Below are 24,118 nucleotides of genomic sequence, written 5' to 3'. Positions count from 1 at the left end.
ATCTCACACTTTTCCCCCAAAAGGTTCCACTGAAAGTCACTAAGAATGTCCATATACTACATGTGTTACATTTTGTGAATATGTTGAATTTTTCCTTTCATGTTTGGTATCATTCTAACGGTCTTAGTGCGATTGGTAAAATGGTCTCAATTTCACAGAAGTCACTTATATTATGAGAAAGACTGAACACTTTTGTAGAATTGTGTTTTGCTGCTGAGGGGTGTGTTTTCCCCTTAGGGTCGGGTGAGAATCTCCAGCCAGGTGTGACCCAGGGTCACGAGATCTCCTGACCATCTTTCTGTGCATATAAAAGTCGTAATATTATGTTTATGTTCTATATCTGATTCTCATATAGCCTAATTAACCCGCTAATGAAGCGCTTCAGTTTACTGGTGTTCATTCAGCTCTTTCTTCAGCTACAGCGCACGCAGCTCCGATAGAAATGCTGCTATTTAAAACAGTGGTATTTATTTGTTACTTTATCTAAATCACTGATGCATTATTAATAATAGCCACCATTATTTTTAATCAACAATATGGTTAAATAATTAAAATCATTTCTTTATTGTCCATGCAGAGGCTACTTCATTTTATCGTTCCAAAGGGCATGCATTTTGATTCTTTACACGCAAGTAGTGATGACCAATGTCTTGTTTGCTTCATTTATGCATTATTTAATTTATTTGTAAGACTTTTTTTATAAGGAAATTTGGCAATAAATAAAAGAATTTTTAAAACGTATTAATCAACATACGCATCGCATCGGCCTCAGTTATGGAGATGTACATACTACCACACACACACACACACACACACACACACTATATATGATCTGTGGAAACAGATGTGCATTAAGGCTAGAGCAGCTCAGTAATTTCAGAAGCACCTCAGTGATTTAATCCTGGAAATGGCTCTGATCTGCAGTTAGAAACACTCATCAACATCAGATACACTCTCTGTATGAAAGAGCAGTGATTCACACCTTTGTATTTCAGCCCCACAATGACGCTTATGGCGACTGAACTGTCCCTGATAACTAAACCCTCCGACTGAAATCATACAAATGTACATTCAGACACACTGCTGGAGAATATCTGTTACTCAGTGTGAAATGGACATGCCCTGTCTAAAACAAGAACAATTATGCTTTAACAAACCAATGTATATTATAACTGCAGAATTCACACAAATCTCTACATTAATCAAAAAAAAAAAAAAAAAAAAAAAAAAAACATAAATGTGTAAATGAAAAGAACAAGCAGGTTTGTTGGGGATTTGAATCTGTGTCACTGACATTGTTGACCATCGCTCGACCACTAGACACATCTGAGTTCACAAAAGTCATTTTCTCAAAAGGCTAATATGTAAATGGATATATAACACATATCTCATTAGATGTCAAAGCTCTTAGGTTGTATCATGTTGAATAAATTATGTACGTGTATGACCTGTTGAAATGCAAATTTTAATTGTTTATTTGTGACATTAATGTGGTCACAATGCTGACATATTTAGTAAATATGTATAAGAAAACTAGACCTATATCACTCATAATATTCTCATAATATTCCCATTTCTACCATTTTATTTCTTTTATGGCATAATGCAGACCTCTTTAAATGTATAATAATATAAAATACTGGCTAGTGCTGTACAGTAAAAATTAAACACTCTTCAATCACTGTAATAGTTCACTGTAACAGCAGTCAAACAACTGCAACATTAAACATTCATGATGAATAATTACTGAAGATTGAATGTTATAATTAGGGCTGTCAGTCAATTAAAAAATGTAATCAAATTAATTACATGATGTTTCGATTAATCAAACTAATTAATCTTAAATTAATCGCACATCAAATTTGGCTGAAAAATTACTCCCAAAAGATCATTTAAAGTCATTGTTGTGTAAAGCATCAAACAGACATTCAGGGTTCTCACACATTTTCCAAAGTAAAATTCAAGCACTTTCCAAGCACTTTCAAGGTGCATTTTCAGTGTTTTCAAGCTTTTTACAGCTGTGGTAAATTACATCTTTACATACTAATATATATAATTATATTGCCTAATATAAATAGCCAATATACAGTATTCATTATAACATTTTTAAAATTAAAGAATTTACAGGGTATCTGCACAATTTTTTAAATAAAATTAAGGCTCTTTAAGATCTGCACAAAATGAATACTGTATGAATGGGGCAGGGCAATGTCTATGATAACATATTAATGACTGGTACAAAATGACAGTAAAAAAGAAAAAATAGACATGATACAAAACTAACATTCTAAATTTCAAAAATAGGTTTTTCACAACTGCAAAGTGATAAAGTGATAAACCTCACATTTCAGGCTTTTAAACTATTTTTAAGACTAGGGATTAGTAAAAAGTAGCTATAAATTATTATTAGGGCTGGGCGGTATACCTTTTCATACCGAATACCGGTGTTTTTTTTTTTAATGATATTCATTTTTCATATACCCCAATACCAGTGAGCGTGTGCGTACAAAGCGTCGGGAACACAGAGCGGTGGAACGTCCCGCCGCGGGACGTTGTTTGAGAGGGGGATTGTTTTGCAGTGGTACCAAACAAGCTGTATGCGTCTGCATGAGAGCGGTGGAAGCACGGCCTGTGTGTGTTGAGCGGTGAACAGCATGGACGAAGAAAATGTCACAGACAAAGAGGAACTTCTTCCAAAAAGAGGAGCCATGTCGGTTGTGTGGAAATACTAAGGCTTTAAAAAAATCTGTTGATCAAACAACCATCATATGTAAATGTTGTCGGGCTAAAGTTGTAGCCGCAGGAGGCAACACAAGCAATTTGCTTCACCACCTCCGCCACAAACATGTCCTGGAATATGAAGAATGCATGAAACTAAGATCTGCATCCTCTTCCACATCTGCAGGTAACGATAAAGTTGGCACTGCAACACAAAACGCGACTCAGACGTCACTCAAAGACGCGTTTACTAAGGGGACTGCCTACGACAAGAAAAGCAAACGGTGGAACGATATTCACTCCTTTTGTATTTACCTGTTTCAGGTAATCTGCCTTAATGAAAGTCCAGTGGATAAAGTTTTCATTTTGCAGTTACAGGGGACATATTGTTTACATTGTAGCCAGCCTAAAGATGTTTTCAAGTTGCAAAACTTGCACAATAAAGTGTTGTGTATTTTGACTGCAAGTCATGAATTCTGATCTCTTCACCTCATTACAATTATGAGTGCCACTGTCACCTCTTTGTGAACAGCAGCATTTTGTGAGACCAATCAAACCTGGGTTAATACTAGTCCGGTCAATGTAAGCCAATATACTGCAGTAATTATTCCCTAATTTATTAGGAAATGGGGTTAACACCTAGTCATGCATGGGAAAAAAAAAAATACCGTCAAATACCGTGACATGGATATAATTTTGAAAAATACTGTGATATAAATTTTTGGTCATACCGCCCAGCATTCACTTCATAAAATCAGACCTTAAATTTGATAAACTAAATTTAAGACTTTTTAAGACTTTTTAATAACCCGTCTATCGTGGTCATCTCCCTCCGCCTCATTATTATCTTAATTTAACACACACACATATTTTTATTGCCCTAAACCAACCCCTAAACCTACCCATCACAGGAACATTTCTGCACTTTTACCTTCTCAAACAAAAAACAAAAAAAAAAAAAAAAAAAAAAAAAAAAAAAAAAAAAAACTAAACTCATTCTGTATGATTTAGAAGCTTTTGTGCCCATAGGGACCTCAACTTAGGTCCCCACCATGACTCGAATCCCCATAAGTCCCCACCAGTATGTATAAACCAAACCTCCCCACACACACCTTCATTAATCGTTTGGATTTTTAAAGCCACATTAGCAATTTTCACATTGTTCTGAGAAAAGAAACAAAAAAGCCAGCAGGTGTCGGTTTTAGAACTCTCTCCCAGGACTGTACATAAAGCAGGGGCGTTGCTAGACCTAAAGCTCTACTGGGGCACAGGCCCTCCATTACTTACATCAGTTTTTCATATAAATAAATATTAATTTCATAAGACATTTCTACAGAACACAAAAAAGTGTTTATTTTTGCTGAAATAGATACAGATTTGACAGACTTTCCTGAGATTTAATGGTTTGCATTTGATGGCTCTGATGATGTCTGCCGCAATTAACACTTTTCATTCATTTTCACATTTTACTTTAATCGCGACAGCCATAAAAGATTTTGTTGAACAGAGCAGGGGCATTTTTATTTACCTTTTATATGGCTTGAAAGTGCACGTAAAGACCGGCAGATCACATTACAGCCACACGCACAGACTCCAGCAGAGTTTTAGGCTTATTTTATGTAAAAAATGAACTATTCAGTAAGAAAGCGAATTATTATGAAACCAATGTAACTGCATTTTTAAGCACTTTCAAGCACTTCATCCAAAACCCAAGCATTCTTCAAACCTTGAAAACACTACATTAAAATTCAAGCACTTTCAAGGAATTCAAGCACCCGTACGAACCCTGGACATTACAAAAAGCAGCTTCAGCAAGAAATAATTTGTTTAATAAAATTTATTTTATTTGATTCAATATGGAATTTATTACGCATAAATATTTAGGCTGCAACAGCCTATTGTAATCTATGGAAAAGAAGATAATTTGATAAACATCTGTTTTTGTTCATACGATGTAAGTCATGGTAATCAAAACAGCTTTGTTACCAACAGTCTCCAAAATACCTTCATTCATGTTCCACAAAAGAAAGGCCTGAAACAACATGAGGGCGAGAAAATGATGACAGAATTTTTTTGGTTTGTATTTTCCTTATTATTTCTTCTTCTTCTTTTTTTATTTATTATTACTATTATTATTATTATTATTATTATTATTATTATTATTATTTTATATGAAATGATACTACAATTTTGAATGTGCTTTTTTTTTTTTTTTTTTTTTTAAGTAAGGAGCACAAGTGCTCCTAAAAAGAAAAGTAAGCGTAAACCCCTAATGGATTTATTGCATTTTGGGAAAAAATAATCAGTCATATATTGTGATGTATATGGTGATATATTATTATTTCTATTAATATTACCAGTAATGTATGTCATTATTTTATCTTCTGTCTCAATTCCAGTTTTACTGATCAATGGTGTCGATCGTCTCTTTGCTTCACCTGCTGCTGATTTAATGAACGAGTTTCACATGTGACTGGGTTTTATTTACCGCGGTGATAACAGACATTTGATCGACTTTCTACTGTATTAAAAAGACGTGTTGTGACTCCTTTAAGATTCTGGACTGTTATTTAAGAGAAAATCTCTCATTCAGGAACATTTATTTTAAAGGTGTCAGATTCATTATTAAATATGATACTGTAGTTAATGATTAAACACTCACAGAGCTTTTCTGCAGTTGATCACAGCTGGTATCAGTCTTCTTCTCCCCTCATCTGATGTGTTGTATTTCATGGGGTTCAGCTCATCCAGCGGCTCCTCTGACATCTCAATCATGTAGGCGATTGTTGAGCAGTGAGCAGGAGAGAGTTTCTTCTCTGAGTGTTTGTCTGATTTCACAAACTCCTGAATCTCTCTGGACAGAGTCTGATCTTTCACTTCCAGCAGACAGAGGAACAGATTGATGGATTGACCAGCTGAGAGATGTTTTTTAACTTGTTTGTGTTCCTCATTAATTGAATGTAAAAGAGTCCATCCATTATCATCAAGATTCTTGATCTTCTCTTTAATGTACTGTGTGGTTCTCCTGATGCTCTCTGAGCTGTTCTCTGTGTGTGTCAGTAGATCCTGTAAGAGTCTCTGATTGGACTCCAGTGAGACGCCCAGCAGGAACCGCAGGAACAGATCCAGATGTCCATTCTCACTCTGAAGAGCTTTATCTACTGCTGATATTAGTAGATCATACAGAGAGTCTTTATCAAAACCATAAAACCTGAATTCATGCAGTGTCTCTTTGTTCTTTGTTAAATAGCAGTAAAACACATGAAAAGCAGCGAGAAACTCCTGAATGCTCAGATGAATGAAGCTGTAGACTTTCCTCTGATGAATCACAGATTCCTCCTTAAAGATCTCAGTGCAAATCCCAGAATACACTGAGGCGTCAGTGACGTCTATGCCGCTCTCAATCAGGTCCTCCTCATAGAACATCACATTGCCCTTCATCAGCTGTTTGAAAGCCACTTCAGCAAGTTTCACAATCACTTCTCTGTTGGACTGCAGGAGTTTCTCTGGATCTCTCTCTTCATACTTCTGATTCCTCATGTTGATCTGAATCAGCAGGAAGTGGATGTACATTTCAGTCAGAGTTTGAGGGATTTCTGCACTCAGATCTTCTTTCAGGAGCTTCTGAAGCACAGTGGATGAGATCCAGCAGAAGACGGGGATGTGGCACATGATGTGGAGGCTTCTTGCTCTTCTGATGTGTGAGATGATTCTGCTGGCTTGATGCTGGTCACTGATTCTCTTCCTGAAATATTCCTCCTTCTGAGACTCATTGAATCCCTGAATTTCTGTCAGACGGTTGATGTATTTGGAGGGGATCTGATGGCTGCTGCTGGTCTGGAGGTGATCCAGATGAGAGCAGAGGGAAGCAGCTCTCCTTTCATGAGGTTTGACATCAACACACCCACTGATGAAGTCTCAGTCACATCACAAACTTTCTGATCATCTGAAAACATCAGTGTGATTCTGCTTTCATCCAGACCATCAAAGATGAACACAACTTTACACTCCTCATAAATCTTTGAGTCCAGATCTTGAAGTTCAGGATGAAAGTCCAGCAGAAGTCTGTGAAGACTGTACCGATGATCTCGGATCAAGTTCAGCTCTCGAAATGGAAGCACAAACATGAAATCTACATCCTGATTGTCTTTTCCCTCGGCCCAGTCCAGAATGAACTTCTGCACAGAGACGGTTTTTCCGATTCCAGCGATGCCTTTAGTAAGAACAGTCTTGATTTGGTCTTTCTCCTCACGTCCTGGTTCAGGTGAGGATTTAAAGATGTCATTGCAGTAGATTGGAGTGTCTTGTGAGTGTTTTGTTCTGGCTGTTTTCTCCATCTGTAAAACCTCATGTTCTTCATTCACTCCTTCACTGTCTCCCTCTATGATGTAGAGCTGTGTGTAGATCCTGTTCAGGAGGGTTTGATTCTCCTGGAGTTTGTTTCCCTCAAATAATCTCTCATACTTGATCTTCATGCTGGTTTTGTGCTGCTCTTTGACTCTCTGTAGTTCATCATTCACTGGTTGTGGAGGATCTCTGGTCTGATCATCTCTATTCACACTGCTGAGAATATATTATATATAAGGAATTTAACCAAGATTTTTTTTTAATGTGAATCATTACACATGACAGTCAAGCATGAATTGTTGTTTCCTAGTTTCACTCACTAGTTATAATTAAATCACCCACTAGTTATATGTTCACATTCACCTGGGGTCAGAGGTCACTGCTCCATCACTGAGGTCAGGAGGAAGAATGATCATTGATCCGTCACTCTTCAGAGACACACAGCTGGGATCAGGAGATGAAGATCTCTTCTTCTTCCTCCTCCTGAAGATTCAGAGAAAATCACACAGAAATAACTCATTATTAGTCAGAACACTGCAGTCACTTGTTTGATTTCAGTGTGTAGTTGTAGTTGTAAAGGCAGTTTGTTGTGGTGTTGTGAACTAGATGTACAGAGAATCAACAGATCACTCTTTCATTCAACTCTGAAAAAACTTGATGAAAAGAAAATCATCAAGCACATGCACTGAACTCTTTCTGGAATCATTCTTTGTTGTCTCTGACATTGTCAATGATGACACATAAGGCCACGGTCACACTTGACGCCTTTTTTTTTGACAAGAAAAAGTTGACAACGGTGCTTTTTTAAAAAAAAAAAATTAAGTAATTGTCTCTTGCATTGGCTTTTTTCTTGTTTGTCATTTTTGCCTTTCATGTGATAGGACAGTTTCAGACAGGAAGTGAGTTCAGTGGTCAAATCGGGAAAGGTCTGCGACTACTCGAAAATGGGACATTTTCGTTTTTACTAAAAGATTTTGTAATTGTTGTGGATTAACATCATTTTAAATCTATGAAGCAAACGTTCAGTTCACTAATGACTGTTTCATGACTTGGAATACAAATCCACAAAAATATTACACCATATTTCTGAAATGAAAACCAAATATAGTAAAAGTGTAGGAATATCACTGAAATCTCACTTGTGATTATCTAAATTAAAAACTGGGGACAATATCCAATTGTTGTTTTTAACTGATAATTACAGTGATGTTTGAGGATGTTTTTTCAACAAAAATCACACAATTCTTTTAGGATTACAGTTTTGTTGTTTTTGTTAACAGTTAAGGTCCATCTATAACATTTCAATCTGAATTTAGTTCATATAAAGTGTTATTTTAAAGGTATACAACAATGAACATTTTGAGATCATGATTTTCAGGTAAAGTGGGCCATCCCTTATTTATTAAAAATTATTCTGCATCTTAATTCAAAACACATGATTTATTAACACATTATCAGACAAATATATTTAACAACATATTTAACAAATTCCAAAAATATATAACCTATATGTTATTAGTAAAATAAATCCTGTGTAAATTCTCATCTCAATTCATGAGTGAAATTATGAACATCTAAAAGAACGTGTTGTGTTGACATTAATATGATTAAATATCAGAATATTCAGAAATTAGGATATTCTTAAAACGAACTCTACAAAAATGTTAAAATGTGACTATGGCTTTATAAAAACATTAAAAATAAAACATTAAATATGAGAACATATGACAAAAAAACTGTTTTTAACAAATATGTCATTTTCACAACTTTACAAATGTTATGTTTATGCTTTTCTTTCTCTAATCAGCCTTATTATTTTGCATCTTAGGCTCATTTGACCATATGACCACAAAGTATGTGCTTTCTGCAAATGTAATTGTGCAAGTGTCACTGATTAGTTTAATTTTTTTATATTATTTGTATCGTCGTGACAGCGGAAGTTTCAGGAATGTTTAATATTGTGTGCAAAACAATCACGCAACCTTATCATGCCTTGTTATATAGTGCACACAAACAACAGGACTTTGTTTTAACATGCATATTAATATGTGACACCACTGAAACCAATAACACGACTATCGCATTGCTTGGTTTATTTCAGAGGTTTTCCCACCTGATCATCATTTGATATTTCAATATAGCAGGTGAAATCAGGCTATTGACTGTAATATACAGTGTCTCACCTGGGGTCAGAGGTCACTGCTCCATCACTGAGTTCAGGAGGAAGAATGATCAATGATCTGTCACTCTTCAGAGACACACAGCTGGGATCAGGAGATGATGTTTTCTGAGAATTTTGCATCATTTCAGATGCATCTTTCTCTCTGTCCTTCATAATGATGAACTGACACCTAGCCTGTATGTAGTATTATAGAAAACATGACAATATATCCATCATTTTGTCTTTATAGATGCACAAAAGACAACTGCACTGAGTAAAATAATAACAAATTACCTTTTCACTTCAACCACCATGTGAGAAGTTCATCTTATTTAGGGAAACTATGTGTGTGATGGTCAAACAAACACGGCTCCTACTGATTTACTAGTGATATTATCATCATCTGTAAGGAAGAAGGAGAAAAATAAAGAACAGATTAATGTGAGTTTAGACGGCAGTAGCTTGTGCTTGTCAACTCATCCACATTTCCAGAGTGAAAAAACAAACATTTGTAGGTTCATCATGTGATTGTTCCTCATGAGAGCAGAATCTGAATCTCAAAACATTTTTTACAAAAACTTTTACACTTTAAATTTACCATAACAAACCACATTTTTAGTTTAAAAGCTCATGTGCTGTTGTTCTTGTCACAACATTTGATGTATTAAGGCAGTGGTTCCCACACTTTTTCTGCCGGGCCCCCTTTTGCAGAATAAAAAAATCAAGCCCCACCCCTGCATTTACACATAAACATAAACACAACTTCAGAAGAATTTATTTGAAACGTAATAATTAAAATTCAGTGTATGACAACTTCCTGAAAAAAAAAACTAAACAAGGAACTAGTCACTTTTAGAGTAGAAACATTAAAAGTAAAGCATGCAGCTTTACTATGTACTATTTTTTGTACTATGTAACAGCATTCATTGTGTTTTAAACAGATGTTTTCATATTTTCTTCTCTTTGTTGTAGTTGTGATATTTGAAGCAGATTCATCATCTACTTTACGTTTACCTGACACTTGTTGTCTTTTCAAAAATGTGTCCATGCTTCGAGCAGAACTACTATGTGTCATTCATTCATAATTTTACTTGGTTAAAGGCAATTCTCATTTCTGATATCAACTGCACCATCTAGTTGTCTGTTATTTCACAACAAAACCCGCTACAACTGATTACAGACAGCTGCAGCAGGTACTGCGAGTCATCTTGAGGTAATAAATATGATGAAATTCATATTTTGTGTTAAATTATTTACATGTGGCAAGTCGCCGTATAATAAGCAAGATAATTTCACAGTGGGGTCTTGTATCACCCTAAAAATGTTTTTTTTTTTTCATAAAAATCTTGGGATATACCGAAGTGAAAATTCTTGGCTGAAACTGCTTTGTAATAATTATTAATTATTTTATTAATTTATATAGTCATTTTGTAAGACTTTTTAATTTAACTCAATAATATTAATGATACTGAATAAAAAATAAATAAAAAGCCAATAGAAAAAAACATGTTTATTGAAAGTAGCAATAAAATTGGACAGAAAATATATGAATATTAAATCATAATATATTATTTTATTCATTTCTATTCAGAATCAGATATAACTTTTTGACTAATTATCAAAATAATGTATAGTCCTACAAAGCTATTATTATCAGATCATGTGATCAGAGCATACAGTCACGAGAGGGTACCGTCATTTTACCAGTGTTGTCCAGTACAGCAGCACTACAACATGTTACAGCACAGTATGCGACGCTATTGCAAACAGGAACAAGTATACATAGAAACTTTCTGTCTGCGCGTTATTTGAGCGGTCTTTGTATTTCTGTTGAGCACGAGTGGATCATTCATATGGGCCGTGATCAACTCAACGGAACACACATTCATAGAGCGGAATATTGTCACACATTGAGTGGTGTACGCTGAATAATGCCGGACTGCGGCGGATATTTTCGGCCGTTTATCTCTTTAGAATTTCTATAAAAATCGTCTGTACACTAAACCCCACACCCCCCAGTTTGGGAACCACTGTATTAAGGTCTTGTTAGGCCACCGCGGTCAAGTGAGCCGCCATCTGCGAACACCCGGTCAAGTGAGCCGCCATCTGGAGTTTGCTGCACGTCGATTAGTGGAATTACGGTACGGAGACACGAAGCGCCCAAAAAGGCTGACGAACAACTATATTTCAGCAGTTAAAAATTAAATGTGCTCGGAAATAGAAGAAAAGTATTTACAAAACGTATTTATATTGTACATTATAGAAGATACTGTTGTATTACATTCCAATAAATTATACTGTGGAGTTTTCTGGAAAAATAAATAAAGTCTGTGTACATTCTAACACTTAGTATTTGCTCCTTTTTTTTCTACATGCATTATTAAAATTTCTTTAGAGTTACCATGAACATTTCAATAAATACTTTTTCTGAACAGCCATGTCTCTATCTGTGTTCTCGATGTTTTAGTGTAGAATTTTACAGAAAGTGAATGGCAGTAAGCATTATATAGCTCTCATCAGTTCTTCACATTTATGGAAAAGGAAAGGAAATTACGTGACGTGTGGCCAAGTATGGAGACCCATCCAAGTGCACACACACAGTAGTGAGTAGTGAGGTACTTCAAACCCTGCCGGGCCTGGGACCCGAACCCGCAATCTTTCGGTTGCATGCCTGACACCCTGACCATTAGACCACGGCTGCCCCGTGGTTTTGTGAACTTGACACATATGACAATTAAGTAACAAATGCAATTTGACCTGTTACTGAATTGTCATTTCTGTCAAGTTCATGGGACCATAACTTCTAAATGCTAGTTTGGAAATGACTGTAATTTTGTGTGGTGACAGTCAAGAGACTTGGGAATAAGCCCCCAGTGGATTTTTATATCACCCCCAAAGGAAGCTGAGATATGGCGCCATCAATTGGGCCAATGAAGCAATTTGACCTGTTACTGAATTGTCATATCTGTCAAGTTCATGGGTCCATAACTTCAAAATGCTATGGTGGAAATGACTGTAATTTTGTGTGATGACAGTCAAGAGACTTGGGAATAAGCCCCCAGTGGAATTTTTATATCACACTCAAAGGAAGCTGAGATATAGCGCCACCAATTGGGCCAATGAAGCAATTGCTGAATGTCATATCTGTCAAGTTCATGGGTCCATAACTTCAAAATGCTATGGTGGAAATGACTGTAATTTTGCGTGATGACAGTCAAGAGACTTGGGAATAAGCCCCCAGTGGAATTTTTATATCACACTCAAAGGAAGCTGAGCTATAGCGCCACCAATTGGGCCAATGAAGCAATTTGACGTTACTGAATTGTCATATCTGTCAAGTTCATGGATCCATAACTTCAAAATGCTGTGGTGGAAATGACTGTAATTTTGTGTGGTGACAGTCAAGAGACTTGGGAATAAGCTCCCAGTGGAATTTTTATATCACACTCAAAGGAAGCTGAGCTATAGCGCCACCAATTGGGCCAACAATGCAATTTGACCTGTTACTAATCTGTTATTAATGCCCAGTCCACATTTACATATATATAAAACATATGTGGACAATATATATATATAAAATACATATATATAAAACATATGTGGACAATATATATAAACATATGTGGACAATGTACATAGATATATACAGTGCAGTGTACAGTAACCAACAATGCAATGGCTTAATCAGTTTAATTCACATTCATTTGTATAATGCATTTCACATCACATCTTTTTTTTTTTTTCAGAAACCAGAATAGTATTTATAGGAGTAGGTATCAGAAAGAACAGTTGAAATCTAGTAGAAATTATAGTACTTACAGAATCTAGTAAAAATTATTATATTTACAAATTCTATTTATGCATTAAGCAAACTTTGATTGCATTTTAAAACAATGAAAATGCCATAATTTTGTATCTGGAGTCCTCGCAGGGGTAGGTGTCATCTATTCACAGGTGCTGGGCCATATTAAGTCTTCATAAGAGGCTAGATTTAAAAAAAAAAAAAATGTTTTACACTTTCAAAGGATGAAACGTTCAATAACTAATGAATAATGTTAGAATTATTTGAATAACAAATAATTAGATTTCATGTTGACAGCCCGTTTTCCCTCTTATCTCAGTGTTATTTACATTTAAGAATCGTTTATTGTTCGTATTTGAAAAAGAGACGGTCCCTAAGTCGAACGTGAATAAGAAGCTAAGGAAGGCGGAAGCGTGGCGTTTTTAAGGTGGAACGGATAGGTCAATAAGAAGCTGCGAATAAGAAGCTGGATGCAGCCTGGTCGTAAAACTTGATACAGACAGAGTCTTGGGCATTCTGAAGAGGAAATTACAATAATTTCTACCGTAGCAGTTTGAAGTTATGGACCTATGAGTTTGACAAATATGACAATCAGTAACAGGTCAAATTGCATTAATGGCCCAATTGGTGGCGCTATATCTCAGCTTCCTTTGAGGGTGATATAAAAATTCCACTGGAGGCTTATTCCCAAGTCTCTTGACTGTCACCACACAAAATTACAGTCATTTCCACCATAGCATTTTGAAGTTATGGACCCATGAACTTGACAGAAATGACATTCAATAACAGGTCAATTGCTTCATTGGCCCAATTGGTGGCGCTATAGCTCAGCTTCCTTTGAGTGTGATATAAAAATTCCACTGGAGGCTTATTCCCAAGTCTCTTGACTGTCACCACACAAAATTACAGTCATTTCCACCATAGCATTTTGAAGTTATGGACCCATGAACTTGACAGAAATGACATTCAATAACAGGTCAATTGCTTCATTGGCCCAATTGGTGGCGCTATAGCTCAGCTTCCTTTGAGTGTGATATAAAAATTCCACTGGAGGCTTATTCCCAAGTCTCTTAACTGTCACCACACGAAATTACAGTCATTTCTACCATAGCATTTTGAAGTTATGGACCCATGAACTTGACAGAAATGACATTCAGTAACAGGTCAATTGCTTCATTGGCCCAATTGGTGGCGCTATAGCTCAGCTTCCTTTGAGTGTGATATAAAAATTCCACTGGGGGCTCATTCCCAAGTCTCTTGACTGTCACCACACAAAATTACAGTCATTTCCACCATAGCATTTTGAAGTTATGAACCCATGAACTTGACAGATATGACAATTCAGTAACAGGTCAAATTGCTCCATTGGCCCAATTCACATATCATTTTCCTAATGTATCTTATCTTCTTATTTTCTATGCTACCTCTCGACTGACCTGTCTTCCCCTGAAATATGATGTTTGTGTATGGTCGGAGGGGTCCAATTTCGCTGCATGTAACAGTGTATGTGACAAATAAAGGCTTTCATCATCATTTTAATGAACATTCTATATGATTCATAGATTAAGTAATCAATACATTTTTATTAGTTAAATGTGCCATAATGTATTAATTCCCTTATCACTTATTTTAACTAATAGTGTAAATTAATGTGATCATTACCACTAATGATTTGCAAAGATATCATTATGTTCTGACTTTACTTGTTGAGGCACAGGACTATTAACTAATTGTTAAGTAATATGTCATTGTGGTTATGGATTTACAATTAGTTAGTCATGTGCCTCAACAAGTCACAATATAGTGATACATTTGCAAATCACTAGCTAATGAGTGTTTAAAGTAGACAACTGGAAGTTGAAGTACATAGCTTTGAACACTGTGGTAATTAACATGAATTTACATCATTAGTTAATAAAATAAGTGATAAAGGAAATTAACACATTATGACGCATTTAACTAATAACAATTTAATGATTACTTAATCTATGAATCATATAGAATGTTCATTTGTTGCTGATGAAGGAATCATTAATAAATGCTTTAGTTCATCATGAATTATACATTAACTTGTGATTATCTGTGCATTAATTAAGCATGAATTAATGCATATTTTTGTACACATATTGTAATGTGTTACCAAGATTTACTTTTCATTTTATGTCAAATTCTACAATTTTCCTGTTAACTCTAAAGACTTTTTTTTTGGAGAAATAATAAAAGACATTTTGCCTTTTATCGCTATTATTATTATTATTATGAAAGGACACATCAGAAATGACAAGAAGCAACATGGGTGTGAGATCAGGAAAGGTCCCCGAGTCGGGATTCGAATCCGAGACGCCCGGAATGCATCGGCGCTGTATGTTGGCGTGCTGCCCACAAGGCTATCAGCATCAATCTCTTTGAAGGATATATGACAGAGAATATAACAATATATATGCTATATAATGCATTGTGACAAATTGCCATTCATTTAAAATTGCCATTCTGTACAAATCTTCTCTGAAATCTCGTGAAACTTGATACAGACAGAATCTTGGGCATTCTGAAGAAGTATGAATAGAAATCTTGCTGTCAGGTTTGAAGGAATTTAAATAATGCATGTATAAATGTGAAAGAGTGGTCAGTGCAATGTCACAGACTTTGTATGAATAGAAATTTTCCTGTTAACTATGAAGACTTTTTTTTTTTTTTTTGATAAATGATAAAGAATATTCTGCCTTTTATCGTTATTATTTTACAAAAGGGCACATCCCGAGTTGGGATTCGTACCCGAGACACCCGGGACGCATTGGCGGTGCATGTCTGCGTGCTGCCCACAAGTCTATCAGCATCGACATCTTTGAAGGATATATAAGAAAATATAACAATGTATCCCACTGCGCAATGTGACGTCGTAGTGACGTCTTTTCCATGACATTTTTGGACGTCCAATTTCCGTCCATTGATGGGGTTGTTTTGTAACGCCAGGCAACGTCTTTTTTCGACGTCTACCGCACGTCTAATGTTGACGTCGGTGGGACCTCCATGTAAGGGCTATTTATAGTCCAAAAGTGGTCGTTTGTGGACATCTTTTCAACATAAAATTTTGACTTAACACGTCATTGTTATACAACTTCTATGTAGTCCTATGTTTCAAGAGGGTGGATGACATGTTTTCTGTATCATGTATTCATTTTCCTGTAGCTTTGTTTGGCTCAGCAGTTTGAACTGGAAATGCATTACACCTTTGTATGCTTATCACCTGCTGCTGAGACAATCAAATGGAGTTTTTGGAAATGATCTTGAACAGTATGCCACCTTCTGAAATAGGACTAGATCATTTTCCAAAAACTCCATTTGATTGTCTCAGCAGCAGGTGATAACTTGAGACGCATACAAAGGTGTAATGCATTTCCAGTTCAAACTAACTGCTAAGTCAAACTAAGCTACAGGAAAATTAACTGGCACAGAAAACATGTCCTCCACCCTCTGGGAAACATGGGACTACATACACACATACATACATGCAACAGTATAGTTATACACATTCAAATAAATCACAATTCAATATCGCTTTTTCAAACTTTATTAAAAAAAAAAAAAAAAAAAAAAAAAAAAGATATGCATTGAACGGCATCAAACAAAGTGTATTGGACTACTAGGCTCATCAGGGCATTGAAAATCCTCCACCTCCTGTTCTCTGTGGCGCATGTTTGAGGGGCTCAGACACGCTCCCCTTGATGAACTCCTCAGTGGCTGCTTTATCGAATTTCATGATCTCCTCTGCACAAGCAGAAATAGATAAATGACTTAAATATATTCAAATGCAATCTGCAGTCATACAGTCAAGTCCCCACATGTGTAAGCAAAAATATATTTCCTGTGCATCCACTACCAATACTGGATTAATGCAAAGCCATCTCCCACAACTGTTAACTGTAACAATTAGGCTGTCTACAAGACCAAGCAGACTGTACTTTTTGAGAAAGCTTACATTGTTTAATGTGTGCATTAGAATGTTAACAGTGTTTTAATCAGCCTGTTGTGCTTAGTGCAATTTACAAAAGCTGGTTCTGTGCTTGAAAACACATTGGACTCCATAGAAATTATTATTGAGAAAAGTTTTGCACAAAAAGTGTTTTATATTCTGGATAATACAACATCCACTACATGTTCTACTTGTCAGAGAGCAGACTGTTCAGTTGGAGGCTGCTTCAGCTTCAATGTAATAAGGACCACCACAGGAAGTCATTCTTGTAACAATGACTCACCTTTGTGCCATGAGAGGAGAATAATATTTTGAGAATTGTGACTATTTACCATCTTTTACTTTCAACTTTGCTTTTGTTTCTTTCTTAATGCTGTAACACCTCTTGTGCATGAATAGTCTATCTATCAAGATAGATAATTGGCTTTTTTTTTTTTTTTTTTTTTTTTTTTTTTTTTTTTAAAGTCAGAAGGGAAGGAAATGTTTTGTCCAAAGTTATTATTTATAGACTGGTCAACATGAAACTTGGGCTTACCTTGTATTGCTCTATAAACCTTTGTACCCTCTAAAGGGCGCTTCCCCCTTTCCCCTTGCCCTTCAAATTAAATTTGGCCATGAGGCTGTTGGTAAAGAACCTAAAGAAAAATAAATTTCAATAAATTAATGTGAAGGATATACAGTGCTATGCATAAGTTTAGACACCCATGCTAAAGTTTCCTAAAAAGATAAAAATATATATATATATATATATATATATATATAATCTTTTGGAAATTGATCTTAATGCCTTAATTAAAAAAAAAAAAAAAAAATTAGGAGAAGTCCAACCTTTAAGGAAACCATTTTTCTTTGTGAATGAATATGTATCCTAAATAAATAAATGTTCTTCCTTAAAATACAGGGTGCATAAGTCAGGACACCCCTATGTTAAATTCCCATAGAGACACAGGCAGATTTTTATTTTTAAAGGGCAGTTATTTCATGGATCCAGGATAGTCTGCATCCTGCTAAAGTTCCTTTGGCCTTTGGAATTAAAATCGCCCCACATTATCACATAACCTTCACCATACCTAGAGATTGGCATAAGGGAACTTTCCATAAGATCATCTCTTAATGCAAATCAAACCAGCTATTAGGCTAACTGAAATAAAACCATGCCAATCTCTAGGTATGTGTCTCTATGGGAATTTAACATAGGGGTGTCCTGACTTATGCACCCTGTATTTTAAGGAAGAACATTTCTTTATTTACGATACATATTCATTCACAAAGAAAAATGGTGTCCTTAAAGGTTGGAGTTTTCCTCTTTTTTTAAATTAAGGCATTAAGACCAATTTCCAAAAGATGACTTTTTTTTTATTCCTCTTTTTAGACAACTTTAGCATGGGTGTCTAAACTTAGGCATAACACTGTATGTAGGAACAACATTTCACATGCAATTAATCCTTTACACTACTTGATCAGTGTCCCCTAGGGTGGTCCTCCTTTCATCCCTCTACACTGCGTTCCAAATTATTATGCAAGTTAAAATTCTGGTCATATTTTTTTTACAAGAACATTTTACCAATCCCAAGCCACATCAATCTTAATAACTTCTATTGATTTTGTATTTAATCATATATAAGTGATATATAATTGTCCAGGAATGCTGAAAGTCAGAAACTTCTTATATTCAGGTGTGCCAAATTATTAGGCAAGTTTTCTTTTTCCAGATAAAATGAGCCTAAAAAGAGACTGAACTCAGAATAAAAGTTAAGGAATGACCATTGGGCAGCAAAATTCTCATTGGGTCAGCAGAGTCAGAAAAAACAGGTGGAGAAAAAAAGACACATGTTAACTGCAAAAGAATTAAGAATTAATGTCAAGAATTAGGTGAGAAACCATCAGGAACTATTTAGTCTCCAGCACCATCATTTTCCAGAACTGCAACCTTCCTGAAGTCTCCACAAGTGCAATGTGTCAGCTTCTCAGATACTTTCCTTGGGTACAAAATCCAAAAATGACCCTCACTTAATAAGAATAACATGCTGAAGTGTTGTGAAATCCATTAAGACTGATTTCTCATAGGCTTTATGGACAGATAAATTGTGAGTGACTCTTAAAGGAACAGCATCACATCCTCTTGAACCACTGTCTGAAGAATTGATCTTCCAGAATCTGGCAGTAGGTTTGGGGAGCTCATTTTTAATTCATCTCCTATCCTGAAACGTCTATCTTGCAGAGATTGACTAATATGAGCTCCTAAAACCTACTGCCAGATTCTGGAAGATCAATTCTTCAGACAGTGGTTCAAGAGAATGTGATGCTGTTCCTTTAAGAGTCACTCACAATTTATCTGTCCATAAAGCCTATGAGAAATCAGTCTTAATGGATTTCACAACACTTCAGCATGTTATTCTTATTAAGTGAGGGTCATTTTTTAGGATTTTGTACCCAAACAAAGTATCTGAGAACCTGACACATTGCACTTGTGGAGACTTCAGGAAGGTTGCAGTTCTGGAAAATGATGGTGCTGGAGACTAAATGGTTCCTGATGGTTTCTCACCTAATTCTTGACAAAAATTCCTAATTCTTTTGCAGTTAACATGTGTCTTTTCTTCTCCACCTGTTTTTTCTGACTCTGCTGACCCAATGAGCATTTCGCTGCCCAGTGGTCATTCCTTAACTTTGCTAATTCGATTATTGCATTAGTTTTGCATCCTTCTCATGGGCATTTAATCATTTTTTAACTTTTAGTCTGAGTTCAGTCTCTATTTTGGCTCATTTTATCTGGAAAAAGAAAACTTGCCTAATAATTTGGCACACCTGAATATAAGGAGTTTCTGACTTTCAGCATTCCTGGACAATTATATATCACTTATATATGATTAAATACAAAATCAATAGAAGTTATTAAGATTGATGTGGTTTGGGATTGGTAAAATGTTCTTGTAAAAAAAAATATGACCACAATTTCAACTTGCATAATTCGGAACGCGGTGTACTTATCTCTTTGTCAAGCACAGCTGGTCTATCTCACAATGCATTTGGTTGTGAACTTGTATTTTCATTTAATTTTCACCTATTCGGACATGCTCAGAAAGAAGCCAAATGAGAACATGCAAAAAAAATGTTGTAGATACCTGTCCAACACTTTGTGGGCACAGTCCTTGGTGTTCCGCCCACCAATTCTTGAAATTTGCAGCACCTGTTGGAATAAGTCCATAATAAACTTGACTGTCACTTCCCAGAGGGATCTAACAGTGTGCGAGTGCACTGTATTATTTTATTCTAGGCTATCCATTACTTTAAGGCTTGTAAAACCTACCAGGGTATCAAAGGCCTGTGCATCAGACAGGCTTTGCTCCTGTAACTCAAAGTCCTCCATGGTGTCCATCCTCTCTATATGGACAGCTGAAGAGGCAGGCTGCGTTTCCTTGAGGCGATGGCGGATGTCGACCAGTAGGCTCAGGACCTTTTTCTGGAACACTGAAATAAATAAACACATTTGTTGATGATTACAATGCTCTAATTAGAATAGCAAGGTTAGCTAGCTCACAATTGTTTTTGTACTCAGCTTCAGTGTTTGTTATTAGTACAGCAGTGTTGGAGAAAGAAACAAAAGTCCAAAGAAATGTAATCATCTGACATGATAGAAACCAAGCCACGGCTATAAGTGAAAAGCAGTTTCTGCAGACAGAGAGAACAGTGCAGGAAGAGAGAAGGTGGTACTATTAAAAATGCCTTCTCCACTGCCAATAGATCAATACTTACCACCGCAAGGCAATGGAAAGGCCCATCTCCCAGTCTCTGTCACTGCATCTGCACCACAAAAAAATCTTTTTTAGAATTTATCAAATAATGAAACTTAACAGATTTAGTGTTTTAGTGTTAGATCAGTGTTTTCAGAATTATTAGAAAAAATCACAGGTAGGTGTGTTTGATCAGGGTTGGAGCTAAACTCTGCAGTGCATTGGACCTCCAGGGCAAGATTTGAGGAACCCTGTCCTATAGTGTTCGTTTCTGTGGTATCAGAGACAAAACACCTTATGATTTACAATAAAACGTATAATGTTAATTTCATGAACGATTAAAGTGACTAAGAGACGGTAACATCAACCAACCTTGCATTATCTGTAAACCCCGTAGCTAGCACAAGTAACAAGCTAATGTAAGACGAAAAAATGCGTGCTGTGACCCTTGACCATTCGCAGCTTTATTGTAAGACAATAACGCCAAAGACTATACGTACACATGGCCATTGAAATAAATGCTGACCGAACTTACCTTCAATTTCTAGGAAACGGGTTCACCAGTGATCTGAAGACCTGTGCCGTCCAGAACACTACGGCTCTGACTCGCGCCAAGCCGCCAAATGCCTCGTCTTGCCTCGGCCAATCAGAGTGGCGTTTATGATGATGTGCTCGTTTCAGCCAATCAGAGTGATGCTGACTGGTTTTTGCCTGGTTGAAATCCTCCTTGATCAAAGAACTTATATTGTTGCCTAGCTTGATAGAGATTGACTTTTTGCAGCTGTTGGTTCTTTTTTTAAGATAGGAATAAGGTGGATAGGATAGGCTATATGATTTTTTTAATATAAAATATATAAATTTTATAAATATAATATAATATATATATATATATATATATATATATATATATATATATATATATATATATATATATATATATATAATACAATATAAAATAAAAAAATAAATAACTTGATTATAGGCTACTTTAAATAAAATAAAAACTGTTAAAGGAAAACAGGAAAATGTAAAACAAACAAACAAAAAAAAAAAAAAAAAAAACATATGGGCTACCAAATAAATAAATAGTAATACAGATAATAAATCTTGTTTGTTTATAAATAATCTGTATTCATATATATAATCATGTTGATAGGCTCTATTTTGTAAAACACATTTACTGCAACTGCCATAGACGTCCAAATGACGTCCAAAAAAAATAAGCCAGATTAGGTCAAATGTTGAACGTCAAAATGACGTCCAAGTTGGGTCATGGTTGGACGTCCAAATAGTGGACCTAGTTTGGACGTCGAATAGATGTCCATAATTGGTCATGGACCGACGGACCCAATATAGACATGATCTGCACGTCTATCCGACGTCCAATGTTTAGTGGAGCACATTTAAATTTTAACCGCTGAAATACAGATGTTCGTCAGCTTTTTTGGCCGCTTCTTGTCTCCGTACCGTAATTCCACTAATAGACGTGCAGCAAATCCAGATGGCGGCTGGCGTTCGCAGATGGCGGCTCACTTGACCGCGGTGTTAGGCCTGACCATATATTACCACAGTCAGGAATTCGACGATTAAATGGCTTATAAATAATGACAATAAATAAATAATGTCACTTACAGTTTAATTCTGATACATTAGTTTTATTTTGAAGTCCTTGCAATGGGATAAAAATGATAATAAAACAGGCCCCTATAATGTAGTTTAACGATGTGAAAATTAGTATTTAAATAATTAATTGAAATATAATATATAATATAATATTGAAATATAATATAATATAATTCCGTTCGATTAAACTTACAAACCTTCGTTTTACATAAAGTAAGAAAATCCTGTGTATTTCTCAACTGCGTGTACAATAGAAATAAAACAGGCCTAGAGTCGCGCCCCATCACACATATTTCAATGTACAATGTGTCTCTGACTTTACAGGCATTACAAACAAACATGAAACAACTCACTTCATATGCATCAATACATAAGAAATATAGAACAACAATAAATCAAGCTTTTTTTCTTACATGGAACGAAAAAATAAAGGCGGTTTAGTGTCTGTTCTGATTCTCAAACAAAACCGAACCAACAAATGAACCTAACACAGATCTATCTACACCCGTTAATAAGTGTATGATATGATATCGGTGCGAAAAAACTGACCTTTAAGTAACTTTTGTGAAAGCTTTATAAGGATCTGAAATGGTGTCTTCTCACCCATGGACGTTTTAGCTTTTGCTTTCAATAGTCTGTTCCTGCACAACCAGAGGCTGCAGTTTCAGGACCGCAGTTCTAAGACCCTATTTTTTGTGACAGCACCATCTAGAGGAGACCTGATTCAAGCATAAAACAAAAACTATTCATTTTTTATCTTTCCATCTTATTTTTAATGTAAGGCCTGGTGTGAACTTGTGTTTGAGGTGGTGTCAGCAATCTCCATTTAGCTGTGCAAAACAGATCATTGTTCTGCTGAATGTTATAAACTAACATTTGTATTCAAATTATCTTACATTTATTAATGCACCAATAAACAAGTAATTTGTAGCGCAATTGTTTTACCGTTTACTGCACTTTATCCGTGTCACACATCAGACCTGAATCGCTGCGCTGCGGCTAATGAACTGAAGTCTCAGTCTTTCTTTACAAGAAAACTGAATTTAAAACCAGAATATATATAGAATATATTGAAATAAATTAGGTTAAATGTATTTTTATCAAGTTTGATTGTTTTTATGTCTTCCGTGACTCAGAGCACATGCTGATTGCATTGTATTGTACATTTCATGTTTCAGAAATCTAGAAGGGCGAGTTGATGCTGCTTTTAAACGCCATTTTATATGTGTTTTATCAGGTATGCTATTTGTTATAAATGTTAAATTTCATGTTTGTGGTTGGCCCTTTTCTGCCCTGGCTCAGCATGGGAGAGAAATCTAGAAGGGCGAGTTGATGCTGCTTTTAAACGCCATTTTATATGTGTTTTATCAGTAAAGAGGAGTCAACTGCCAGCCGATGTCCGAGTGGTCCTTTCATTCAAATTCACAACGCAGATGAAACCGGTTACACGTGGTGCCGTGATCATTCCGGAACATCGGATCAGCGCCTCGCAGATCGCCGTGGTTGCGTGGCGGCTCGCCGGCTTCGCTGATCTCCTCTTCCAGTCTTCATCGCGGCCTTAGCTCGCGGATTAGGAGGACGCGCGCACGACGTCACAGATGGACTGCTCCTTTTATGAAGGAACGGTAACGAGTTTTTTTTTTTCCGAAAGACTACAGTTCATCGTGAAAGCCTAAAGAGAGACTTTGTGATACGGATCGCGGGAAGCTTTGGTGATCGTCGAGCATTGTATCCTTCACGCCGAATTCTGAACTGTTTAAAAA

General features: G+C 35.9%; 1 long non-coding RNA gene and 1 pseudogene across 1 annotated transcript; both read right to left on the bottom strand.

Moving 5' to 3' along the window:
* Positions 1-3,740: 3,740 nt before the first annotated feature.
* LOC127157889 (NLR family CARD domain-containing protein 3-like) lies at positions 3,741-9,294 on the bottom strand (annotated as a pseudogene).
* Positions 9,295-9,304: 10 nt separating this feature from the next.
* LOC127157890 (uncharacterized) lies at positions 9,305-23,015 on the bottom strand. Its single transcript, XR_007826017.1, has 3 exons — positions 22,905-23,015; positions 9,521-9,629; positions 9,305-9,421 (listed from the first exon to the last, which is right to left on the bottom strand). It is a non-coding gene; the product is annotated as an uncharacterized LOC127157890 (long non-coding RNA).
* Positions 23,016-24,118: the final 1,103 nt, after the last annotated feature.

This window comes from Labeo rohita, unplaced genomic scaffold (assembly GCF_022985175.1).
Source record: "Labeo rohita strain BAU-BD-2019 unplaced genomic scaffold, IGBB_LRoh.1.0 scaffold_1232, whole genome shotgun sequence".
Taxonomy (NCBI): domain Eukaryota; kingdom Metazoa; phylum Chordata; class Actinopteri; order Cypriniformes; family Cyprinidae; genus Labeo; species Labeo rohita.
This window is presented reverse-complemented; position numbering and strand designations above follow the sequence as displayed.